This window comes from Gossypium hirsutum, chromosome A07 (assembly GCF_007990345.1).
Source record: "Gossypium hirsutum isolate 1008001.06 chromosome A07, Gossypium_hirsutum_v2.1, whole genome shotgun sequence".
Taxonomy (NCBI): domain Eukaryota; kingdom Viridiplantae; phylum Streptophyta; class Magnoliopsida; order Malvales; family Malvaceae; genus Gossypium; species Gossypium hirsutum.
This window is the reverse complement of record NC_053430.1, coordinates 30,463,111-30,474,788: the sequence shown is the minus strand read 5'-3', so window position 1 is coordinate 30,474,788 and position 11,678 is coordinate 30,463,111. Positions and strand designations below refer to the sequence as shown.

Sequence of the window (11,678 nt, the reverse complement as noted above, 5' to 3'; positions counted from 1 at the left end):
GTCCCTTATACGGGCCTACGAGGTACAAAGCATACGTTGGAGATAGATCAAGACCAAACTAAGAAATTTCAGAGCTTTTAGAAAACTTAAGAAAATTTTATCATGGATAGGGACACGCCCATGTGGGTAGGCCGTGTGGTCACACACGCCCATGTCCTAAGCCCGTGGAGCTCTCTGACTTGCATCTAAGAAGAAGCTTGAGTCACACGGCCTAAACACAAGCCCGTGTTGCTAGGCCGTGTGATAATTAAAATTCACATTTTAAGTGCAAGCTTCATATAGCCGTATCATATGACCATGTTAAAGTCCATATGTGTCACACAGCCAAGCCACATGCTTGTTTGCTAGCCTGTGTACCTAAACCTGGACATTCTATTTCTCATTTTTAAGTTACAAGGGACACATGGCCTTATCACATGCCCATATGGTAGGCCGTGTGTCACACACGACCTAGACACACGCCTATGTGTCTAGCCCATGTGGACGAAAATAGGCCCTTTTAGACCCCTTTTCTCACCCTTTTTACTTTTGTCCTGCACAAAAACACTTTTATATACCAATAAAGTTCAACCAATTTAAACCCAAACATGTATATTTCATTATCTATTATAACTAACACATTAAAATTACATTACACACTTAATCGTTCATCCTATGACATTATCAAATCAACCCCTATACATGCCATATAAATCAAAAAGTTGTTTAACAAAATCTACTAGAATAAATCTGGATAGTGTGATCCTCGATGTAGATCCGATCCTCCATATGTATATAAGTCAATCTACAAAACAAATAACATACACAAGTAAACTTATAGAAGCTTAGTAAGCTCATAAGCATAGAAAATAAACCTTACCGAATATTGCACACAAATATATAACATTTAATTTCACTAAACCTTCATGTAAATCACAAAATCATTAATAAACTAATTTGATTGATTTCAATGTCACTATTCACCAATTTTATATCTCTTGGGCCCATTTCTCATTTACCTTCATAGTCAAATTAGGGAACAATAATGGAATTGAGTGCTTTATTATCACATTGCCATGGTAAAACCATGGACTTGCACATAGCCACACATCATACACAAAAGCCATAGTCTAGCCATGGTCTTACACGGATCACATATCATACCGATGCCATATCCCAGATATGGTCTTATACGGAGGCTCATATTATACCGATACCATGTCCAAGACATGGTATTATACGAAAGCACATTATCACATCACACCGATGCCATAACCCTGCTATGGTCTTATACGGGAGCACATATCACATTGCACCGATGCCATAGCCCACTTATGGTTTTATACGGGTGCACATATCACTTCTTTTCCATCAATTCATCATGGTTACAAAACGAAAGCACTCAAAACCATTGTTCCAACTAATTTGTACTTTTATTCAAATATTATTACATAATTATTACAATTTGATAATATTCATTTACAATAATATACCATAGTAATCATGAAATTTTTATAATAAAACATTGAATTTTTTCCATATGAACTTACCTAGGCTGATTTGCAAAAGTCGTAAAAATTTCAAAGACTATTCTTGTAATTTCTCCTTGTAACATCCCGATTTTGGGCTTAGTCAGAATAGTAGTTTTGGGACCACAAATATGACATAAGAAAATTTATTTTTATTGTATTTTTATGGTTTACAATTTTATGAAATGAATTCGTGAAATTTTCGTTTAAAAATTTTGACGTTTGGGCACTTAATTTGGTCAAAAGAACTAAATCGTAAAAAGTGCAAAATGTGAGTTCTAGATGTTAAAGGTGTTAAATTGCCATGGACTTTATATTAGAGGTCTTTATATAGTAATTGGACCATTGGACATTTGTTGGACAAAAATGGGCATGAGATAGGTGAAATGAACAATTTTTAAGTTAGGGGACTTTAGGTAATCTAGTAAATAAATGAATTAAAAGCCCAAAATAGCCAAAATTGGCCTCCATCTTCTTGCTCCAACTGAAACCCCCATGAAAGCCATGGCTAGGGTTTTGTTCAAGCTTCCAAGCTCAATAGTAAGTGATCCCTAGCCCCGTTTTCAAAGTTCTTTACATTTTTGAAGTCCTCGTAACTCGATTTGCCAATTTCTACCATTATTTTAAGCTAAGGCTCATGCCTAAAAATTTACCCATGAATGAAATGCATGTGCTTTGATGTCTAATGGTAGAAAATGAATGTTGGGTGTTAGATAAACATCTTTTGTTAAGTAATTTTGGATGAAAACGTCCATAATGACCGTTTTGAGAAAGTTATAAAATGTGTAGTAAGAGTGTGTTTTAATGAAATTTTGAGATGCTATAGTTATGAAAATGGTTTTTCTAGGCTTGGGTAACAAATAAATTGAGTGCATTTCATTTTACGAGCCTAGGGGCAAAAGTGTAATTATGACCAAGTTTAGGGGCAAAAAACAAATTTTGCCAAAATATGATATTTGGAACACATTGAATAATGTGACTAATAATTAGACTAAATGTGACATTATAGATCAAGGAAATTGAGGTTCAGACCTAGAACGGGGGAAAAACGAGGAGTCAATTGTTAGGTCCCTTTTTGATAACCTTGGTGTCGAGGTAAGTTCATGTGTAAATGATACTACCTTATGTTATGTATTTTATATTTTGATATTGCATGAATTTTATATTTTTTTCTATGAAATTTATCAATGATGATTTTGACAAGGTTTCGATGAATGAGAAATCCCGAATGAATTTTATAGATGAATAGGGCACAAATGTCAAACAATAAGGTTATTAAGATTCCGTATAAGACCATATCTGGGATATGGCCTCGGTATGTGATTTCGTATAAGACCATGTCAGGGACATGGCATCGATAAGATATTTCATGTAAGACCATATCGGGGATATGGCATTGAAACGTTGCTATATGTATGAGATTTCCAAGTAACCCTTGGTATTCTGAATGATCCAACGGGTACGTTCAAAACGAAAAGGTATATGACCGTATTACTAGTGGTACATGTATGTACATATATCTCATGTGAAGTGAATTCAGTTTATGATGCATTATTGGTAAGGATACAAATGAGTAAGATATGTATTTATACCATGATGGTTGGAATAATGGGTAAAAGTCTTATTGACTTAGTTATCATTATTTTATACTAAAATAGTTTTGAACAGCAATAGCAGTCTGACTTTGAAAACGAACCAAAAATAATATAAAGTGAGTTAGAGGTTGAATAAAATTGGAAATTAAGCTTATTGAGCCTAGTTTCACAAGGAAGAAATGGTATAAGAAAAAGAATATCAGATTATGAGATATTTGAATTTTCGTGAGACAGAGTCAGAATGTTTTCAGTATCCCCTATTCTAATTTGGGAAAATCATAAAAAATTGTACAAAAATAATTATGGGTTATAATTTATAAGAAACGGTAACATCATTCGAATCCAGTAAGAGAAGATAATTAATTTTTAGCGAAGAGGGGTCAAAACTGTCAAGCAGTGAAAAATGGGTATCTTTGAAGAATAAACTGTACTAATTGGCTAAACCAAAAATTCTGAAAATTTTATGGTAGGAAGATATGTGAGTCTAGTTTCAGATAAAATTAACGGATATTAAATTAGAGCTCCCTAGCTCCAGATATAAATAATTTAGTGTCTATGACTCGAGTAGACAGCTTGACTGGAATTTGAACAAATAGTGGAATAATATGCAATTATAATTGTGATACCTTCAAAGCATGTTGTAAGAATTTGGTAAAAGCATATTAATAAAATTTCTTATTATTTTCTTATGAACTTACTAAGCTTTATAGCTTACTCCCCTCTATTTCCCATCTCTTATAGGTCAATTTTGCTAGCTCGGGTTGGAGATTGTCGGAGATGTCATTACACTATCAAGTTATCACGTTGGGTAAAAACAAATGAAACCCTCTTAATTTTATGGCATGTATAGGGACTATGCCATAGGGACTAAGTCACTTTGTGAATATGTCTTTATAAGTTAGCCAAATGTATTGGCTTGTAATAGCTAATAGATTGATGTTGTGGGTAGCCATGCAAATTTGGTTATATGGCTTAAATGGTCGTAAATCAAATTTTGTATACATGTATGTCCCAATGCTTTGAAGACGTGGATTTTTTTATAAGGCATGATTGCTTGAAGATTTAAATTAGATTTTTTGGCATGTTGATAATCATGATATAAATGGATAAATTGGAGGTAAACCAATTATATATATTATATGTGTTTTTGTAAGTTTGGACTCAAATAAGAGAAATGTCATGTGCATGCATGTGTAGTTGTGAGGATGCCATGCTTGAGCATTGATTTTGGATGTATAATTGCTCAATTAAGTATGTTAATTGCTATAGAGATGTATAAGTGTATGTGTACAACTATGGGTGGCAAATGGCTTGGAAAATAGCCTTGTGTTTGTCCACACGGGTAGACACACGGGCGTGTGTCTAAGCCGTGTGTGACACACAGTCTGCCCTTATGGGCGTGTAGTCTGGCCGTGTGTCCCCTGCATCTTGTACTTTAACTTTGAATTGGTCACACGGGCTAAGACACGATCGTGTGTCTCGGCCGTGAGCCTTAAGACATAGGCGTGTGCTTTGGCCGTGTGCCCCTAATTTGGAGATGACGTCATAAACAGAGAGTTACACGGGCATGTCCCAAGCCACACGGGCGTGTGTGACCACACGGCCTACCCGCACGGACGTGTGACCCTGTTTCATGATGAAATTTTCTAAGTTTTCCTAGAAGTTTTTAAAGTTTCTGGTTTAGTCTCGAATCATATTTGATGCGTGTATAGGGCCACGTAAGCCCGTTTAAAGGACGCTATACATATGTATGAATGTTTTTGATTTGGACAAAATTTTATGGTTGATTTTACGTGATTATGTATGTTTAAGTCTGGTAATGCCTCATATCCTGTCTCGGCCTCGGACACAGGTAAGGGGTGTTACACTCATTTCCACGATTCACTTCGTTTTCTTGATCTATAATTATAAAATCATTCCCTTATTAGCATTTATTTCAATTCTACTCTACTTTACAATTTATGCCCTTTAATTTTTGAAATTACACTTTTACCCTAAACTTTTTAGCTTTTATAATTTAGTCCCTATTCAATTTATTCATCAATTGGACTAATTCCTCTCAAATAACACTTTATCTAAACATTATAAACTACTTCACAGCCTTTAACATTCAAAGTTTCAACAAAAAAACGCTAATTTTAACAACTTTCGGAATTAGGTCCTAAAGATCAATTTCTATTTAATTATCTTTGTAAAATCATCTTATAATAAAATTAAAACCCCAATTCCATGCTAAATCATCATAAACTTTCATCACTTACTCATGGAAACTTTCCAAATCATTCATAAAAGCAAAAACTGATAAATTAAATAGTATGACCTATTTGTAAGAGTCTCAAAAACACAAAAATTACAAGAAATAATCAAGAATTGAACTTACATGTTCTAACATATAAAACCAGCTTCTTAAAAGCTCTCTAATGGTGTTTTTAGTTGATGAAGATGAAGAAAAATGATGAATTCTCTAGAATTATTGATGAAGATAAAGATGAAGAAAAATGATGAATTCTCTAGAATTACCAACTACATCATATTTTACACTTAAATTTTACCCTATTTCCACTTTTGCCCTTTGTTCACACTGGATTTTTTTACATTTCCTGCACTCTCTTGCCGTCTAACCCACCTAATTTGGGTCTATTTACCTTTTAACTCCTTCCATAATGATTTCTTAAGCTATTTAATCATATTTTATAATTTTGCACTTTATTCAATTTAGTCATTTTTCTTCAATTAATTACTGAAATGTTAAAATCTTTTAACCAAACTTTAATAGTAACTTAGTAACATTCCATAAATATTTTTAAAAATATTTTTGGCTCGATTTATGAACTAGAGGTCTTGATACCTCGTTTTTATCTCATTTTATTTAAAAATTTCCTTAAATTCACAATTACACTAATTCAAATTTTTTTCTAAAATCACACTTAACTTTTACTTACTAATATCTAAACTCACAGGTCGAATTTAGTGATCTTAAATCACTATTCGACACCACTGAAATTTGGGCCGTTACAATCAATCATTCCAGTCATGTATCAATCCGACATTTACTTGTTATGTCGATCTAGTATTGTACAACAGAGTCTTCAAAAAAATACTATTAATATGATTCCATTCACGCAATGTACGCATTCATTCAGAACACGTGTTATCATTAACCTGATATAGCATTCCACGGTAATAAGGTAAATCCCACATATCATCGAATATATACAACATTATATGAACTAGTATATGTATATATCATTCAAGACATTACCGACCACATATGTTATATCAATCCAATACCATTCATATCATTTAATCATCATATATCATTTGAATGTATTCTCATAATAATTTAAAAAATCTTTCCCATTTTCTAGTAATCCAATAGCCCGATGAACATTAGTAATTCGATTCGGATACCTGGGTATTACACCTCACCAAGGAACGCTGCAATGCTGAACAAAGACACCACAAATGCAAAAACGGCATCGAAATGCTTACGGAGGCACTAAAAAGAAATCAAGGGAAAAAAAGTGCATTCAGGGACACCAAAGTGCAATCAAAGGCATAAAAGTGCAATCAGGGAACTGTAATGCAATCAAAGACAACGTAGTGCAAATAGAAGCATGCATATGCTATCAGGAGCATTGTAGTGCTAACAAGAGTACGAAAGTACTACCAGGAGCACCGTAGTGCTAATAAGAGTAGGAAAGTACTGTTAGGAGCACCGTAGTGTTATCAGAAGTAGGAAAATACTCTTAGAAGCACAGTAGTGCTATCAAGAGTATGAAAGTACTGTTAGGAACACCATAGTGCTATCAGGAGTATGAAAGTACTATCAAGAGCACCTATTCAAGATTCAATACATTCATGTTATCACAACACTTCCAGTAACTAAAGCATGTGTAAAATTCATCTCAATATCATCCAATACTCTACACAGAGTTTAATTATCCTATACACATATAAATATCTTTCATTTAAGTCCTCTATCTCAACAATTAGTCAAATTCACACCAATATGAATCGATTAATCATAACCAGCTATCAATTCATATATCAACATTTCTTACAAATTAATCCATTCGTATAAAAAATTACATCCTTTCGATGTTACGCATCTTCCCAAATTTATCCTACATTTCAAATCTTATTGAATTAATCCATTTAGTACGGAGACAATATATATATACCTAAAAATTCGATCTAAAAAGAAAATTAGAATATTAAAACTATATTATGAATTTAAAAAGTAAGTTTCATATAAACTTACCTGACAAAAAAAACAACAGATAAGGCGTCAAAGACTATTCAACATTTTTTTCTTTTTCCGTGTATATCTGTCGATTGTTGAAAATCTTGATCTAAATGATAATTTAATTTAATTATCAATTACAGCTCTCGTTTAACAACATATTAAAGTTATATGATAGTTTAATTTCATCTATCGAATAATCCCTCAAGTTTTGCATTTTATTCAATTTATTCTCTAAAATCGAAATATCTTTCAAATTCAAGCTTTATTTTACAATCCAATTTCTATTCCATCCCTATATAGCCATCTAAATACATAAATTTGATATCAAACTTTACATTATTACATTTCAGTCCCTACATTCAAAACTAACAAAACATTTTTACAAATTAGTCATTGAAAACATATAAGCTTATAATCAAGCTATTAAACATCATAAGCTTCCAATTTCATCAATGAAAACTTTTAAAATCTTTAACAGTTTTGAAGACGAAGGTACAAATTAACTGGACCTAGTTGCAACAATCTCAAAAATATAAAATTTTACGAAAAACAGATAGTCAAGAGACTTACATGCAAGAGAACAGGAAGCTTCAATGGAACAACAATGGCTTCCCCTCTTTTTTGTTTGAAAATTTGGTGAAGGTGAAGAACATAAAGATGATGTTGGTTTTAAGTTTCTTTTAACTTTTATTACTTTTATTATAAAACTAAATTAACATTATACTTAGTATAATTTACAAACCAACCATTCACCTACCATCCATCAAACTCTAAAAGTCGATAATTTCCACTTAAAAACTTCCTATTTAACCATTTTAGCCATTTTTTAACTAATAACAACCAATACTAATTAACTTTAGTAGTTTTTTATGAGTTAGTCCTTTTTTTCTTAATTAACTATCAAATCATCAAAATTTTCGGGCCAAACTTCAATCCAATTATACAATAACTCCATAAATATCTAATAAAAATATTTACAAACTCAATTTATGAAAACGAAGTCCTAATACTATATTTTCCAAAACCACTAACTTCTGGTACAAACCACTTGTACTTTGACTAATTGGCCAATTAATAAAGTCTATCAAATCAAAATTCACAATAACACCATATTTAACTCATAAATATTTAATAATAATATTATGAACTCACTAGTCAAAATTATGGTCCCGAAACTACTATTTCCGACACCACAAAAAAAGGGTTGCTATAGATATATTTTTGTGACACCTCCAACTTGAAACTTTGTTTTGGCAATGAGAAACTTGTTCTAATTGGTTATACATATTCATATATGGTTGAAGATTAAGGTTTTCAAAACTTTATCGATGGTCAAACTAGTTAGACTATCAGTTTTCGGTCAAATTAGTTTAATCGGTTTGTCCATTTCAATTGAATAAATTATTAAAAAATAATATTAAAAATAGAGAAAAACAAGTTTAATTGGTCTGACTTGTTAGTTTAACTAGTTCGATTGATTGGTTAATTGGCTTATCGGTCAGCTGGTCCAACCCCTTATTCTAGACCAAGACCCTAACTGATTCATGGTCAGATCGACTGGTCCAGACTGATTTTGAAAACAGTGTCGAAGGCATTGACTCGAGAAAATCTACTTTGGGTTACCTCATCACTTTTCCAATGAGAGCCATAGCTTGACAATCTAGATTACATAAATGTGTTGCTTTGTCCACTACCAACCACAAGCATGAAAGAAGTTGCTTTAGATGGAGAAATTTATATAGGAACTCAACTTTACTCAAGATAAGTATATCTTGTTTTGTAATATTCAAAGTGCTATTCATCTTGGTAAGAATTTGACTTTTTACGTTCGATTTAAACATATTAATATGAAATATCATAAGATATATGAAGTATCATAGGATACAAGAAACTAAATTTTTAAAATTTGTTATGATAATGGTTGAGATATATTTACCAAAAACTTATTATTAAGAAAGTTTGAAATTGTTCCTTAATCATCGATTTGTCTAACACATCTTAAAATAAAATTTTTAAGGTTGTGGGTCTTAGTGAGAAAACCACCTAAACCTTGTTTGGTTCACATGAATGGCTTAGCCATTCCTCCCTTATTCAATGCAATAAAACTATTCAGGAGTTTGGTTGGCTGTAAAACCTATTCCATTGAATAGCCATTACAGCCTAATTCCTCAAAACCATAGAATAGTAATTCAATGCCATCTCTAATGAATGGCTATTCAACGTTTCCAATAATATACAAAATTATTTATGTTTCCTTTGCTACCCATCTCACATCCTCTTCAAACTCCCAACTCCCATATGAGATTTTTTTCAACAAATCTCAAAGATTGTCGTGTGAGTATGAAATTTCTCTGTTTTATTTAAACTTTCTCTTTACCCTCACCATTCTCCCAATATACTTGTGTAGAACTTTTGGAGTGAGCAAGAAGAGGGGTTTGAAAGAACAACAGTAGCAGCCATGGTGAAAAAGATCAGCATAACAAAGAAAGCCTTGATTCCAGGTTTAATCAAACCTTCAAGAATGTCCAAGGGTACCTCTTTCTAATGGTTCCAATTTCCCATTACTTTTCTTCCTCTATTTTCTTTCTAGTTTTTTAATGTTGATTTTGGATTGTTCTTTTTCATTGGATTTAGAGAAATACCTTTTAATCTTTCGATTTTTAGTTTTGATTTTAAAATCCTATGGAAGAATTTTTCCTCTTTAGAGGGAAATTTTGATTTCGTAAAAATATTTAATTAGGTTTATTGGGTTTAATTTGTTGCGGTTTGCAATTAGCTTAAAAGCGCCTTTTGGGAATTAAAGTAAGATCTCACAAGTTCTACTTAATGGCATAACCTAGTTTCTCTTTCTTTTAGAAGATGATCCTTTCATCTTTGTGCTTAGACCATAGTATTTATCTATTTTTCCCTAAAAAGTCTGGTATTTTGGTTTATGTTGTAATTTGATCATGGCATTGTTGTTGGGGAATCATAGGCATCACAGGGGTTCAACAAGAGTTACTTATTGTCTTTTAGTTTAGTTTTCCTGATAATAAAAAGGACAGTTACTAAACGTGGGGAGTTCATAAAGGTTATGGAACAAAAATGTTACAATTTGTTTGCCCATGCTTATGAATAATAATATTGTTGAGCTTGGATTTCTTAACGTAAATTAGCTGAAATGCTAACATGGGTTGCGGAGTTGTTTTTCTTAATGTAAATTGGATGAAGATCAATTATGCAAATCTCTCTTTCACTGTTAAGAAGTCAAATTGAAATTTTTTCCTCTGCAGTAAAGTTCCATTGTCATGTTATATAACCTTTATTACCTTGCCTATGTGGATTTGGAAATTTTTGCTAGTTTTTATTATCTTAAATGTAAAAGCAAATGCTAGGATTACATGTTAATAAAATCTTTGCTTCATGCACTTTTTTACTCCATATTTATTGCTTCATCAATAAATAATAATTTTATTTTATGCCTCTTTTAAGGTTGCTTAAGGGTCACAGTATTCCTGGTAAAATATTATTGACCAGAAGGTCAGATATACTTGATGATTTAGGTTCACAAGAATGATCTCCCAGTTATCAAGGAAGTTTCTCACAAAATGATACCGGTACAAGTGATGACATGGATAAATCTGTAGAGGTGAGGTTTAGAGTGACTACAGTATCTTTTATGTATTTTGTTACGAAAATACAGAAAAAAATGATTTAGGCTTGTACTAGTGTGGCTTTAGACTTCTTTAAAAGTCCATGATTTTAGTAACTGAAAAGCATTCCTTTCATTTAAGGAAGGGTAAAAAATACAAATAATTTTGATGGTAATACAACTGTTAATAAGTTAACATCTTCAACCTCAAAGAATGAGGTTTTTTAATGTAAAGTGGTGATCTTTTGTTAATTGCTACCACCTTTAATATTATCGGCTTTGTAGAATGTTTCATATAAAAAAATTCTCTTACAATTCACTGGATTGTGCTTTTAACGCTTAATAACATTTTAATTGTTGCATTCCTAATGTAATAAGTTGCTTCTGTTTAATGATGCCAAGGTACTAGGCTTTGCTTTTAGTATCAATGTATCTTTTTAGGAGGCATTTAGTATCAGGTTTTAGTTTGTTCCAAATGCATTTTCTTAAGAGTGTTATGTTTCTTTCACTACAGGAAAATAGGGCTTTGGCGGCGTTTTATTAGAAAACGCTGCAAAAATTGTAAAACACAGAGCAATAGCGGCGTTTTTGAAACGCTGCTAAAAGATAGAGCTTTAGCGGCGTTTTTGATAAAACGTCGGTAAAAGACAGAGCAGTAGCGGCACTTTTGGTAAAACGCGCTAAAAGACAGAGCA

General features: G+C 32.2%; 2 long non-coding RNA genes across 2 annotated transcripts; one reads left to right on the top strand and one right to left on the bottom strand.

The window, feature by feature from the left end:
* Nucleotides 1–580: 580 nt before the first annotated feature.
* LOC121232269 (uncharacterized) lies at nucleotides 581–8,019 on the bottom strand. Its single transcript, XR_005930628.1, has 3 exons — nucleotides 7,923–8,019; nucleotides 6,515–6,602; nucleotides 581–784 (listed from the first exon to the last, which is right to left on the bottom strand). It is a non-coding gene; the product is annotated as an uncharacterized lncRNA (long non-coding RNA).
* A 1,433-nt stretch (nucleotides 8,020–9,452) lies between these two features.
* Nucleotides 9,453–11,203, top strand: LOC121232268 (uncharacterized). Its single transcript, XR_005930627.1, has 3 exons — nucleotides 9,453–9,686; nucleotides 9,760–9,883; nucleotides 10,824–11,203. It is a non-coding gene; the product is annotated as an uncharacterized lncRNA (long non-coding RNA).
* The last annotated feature ends 475 nt before the right edge of the window (nucleotides 11,204–11,678 follow it).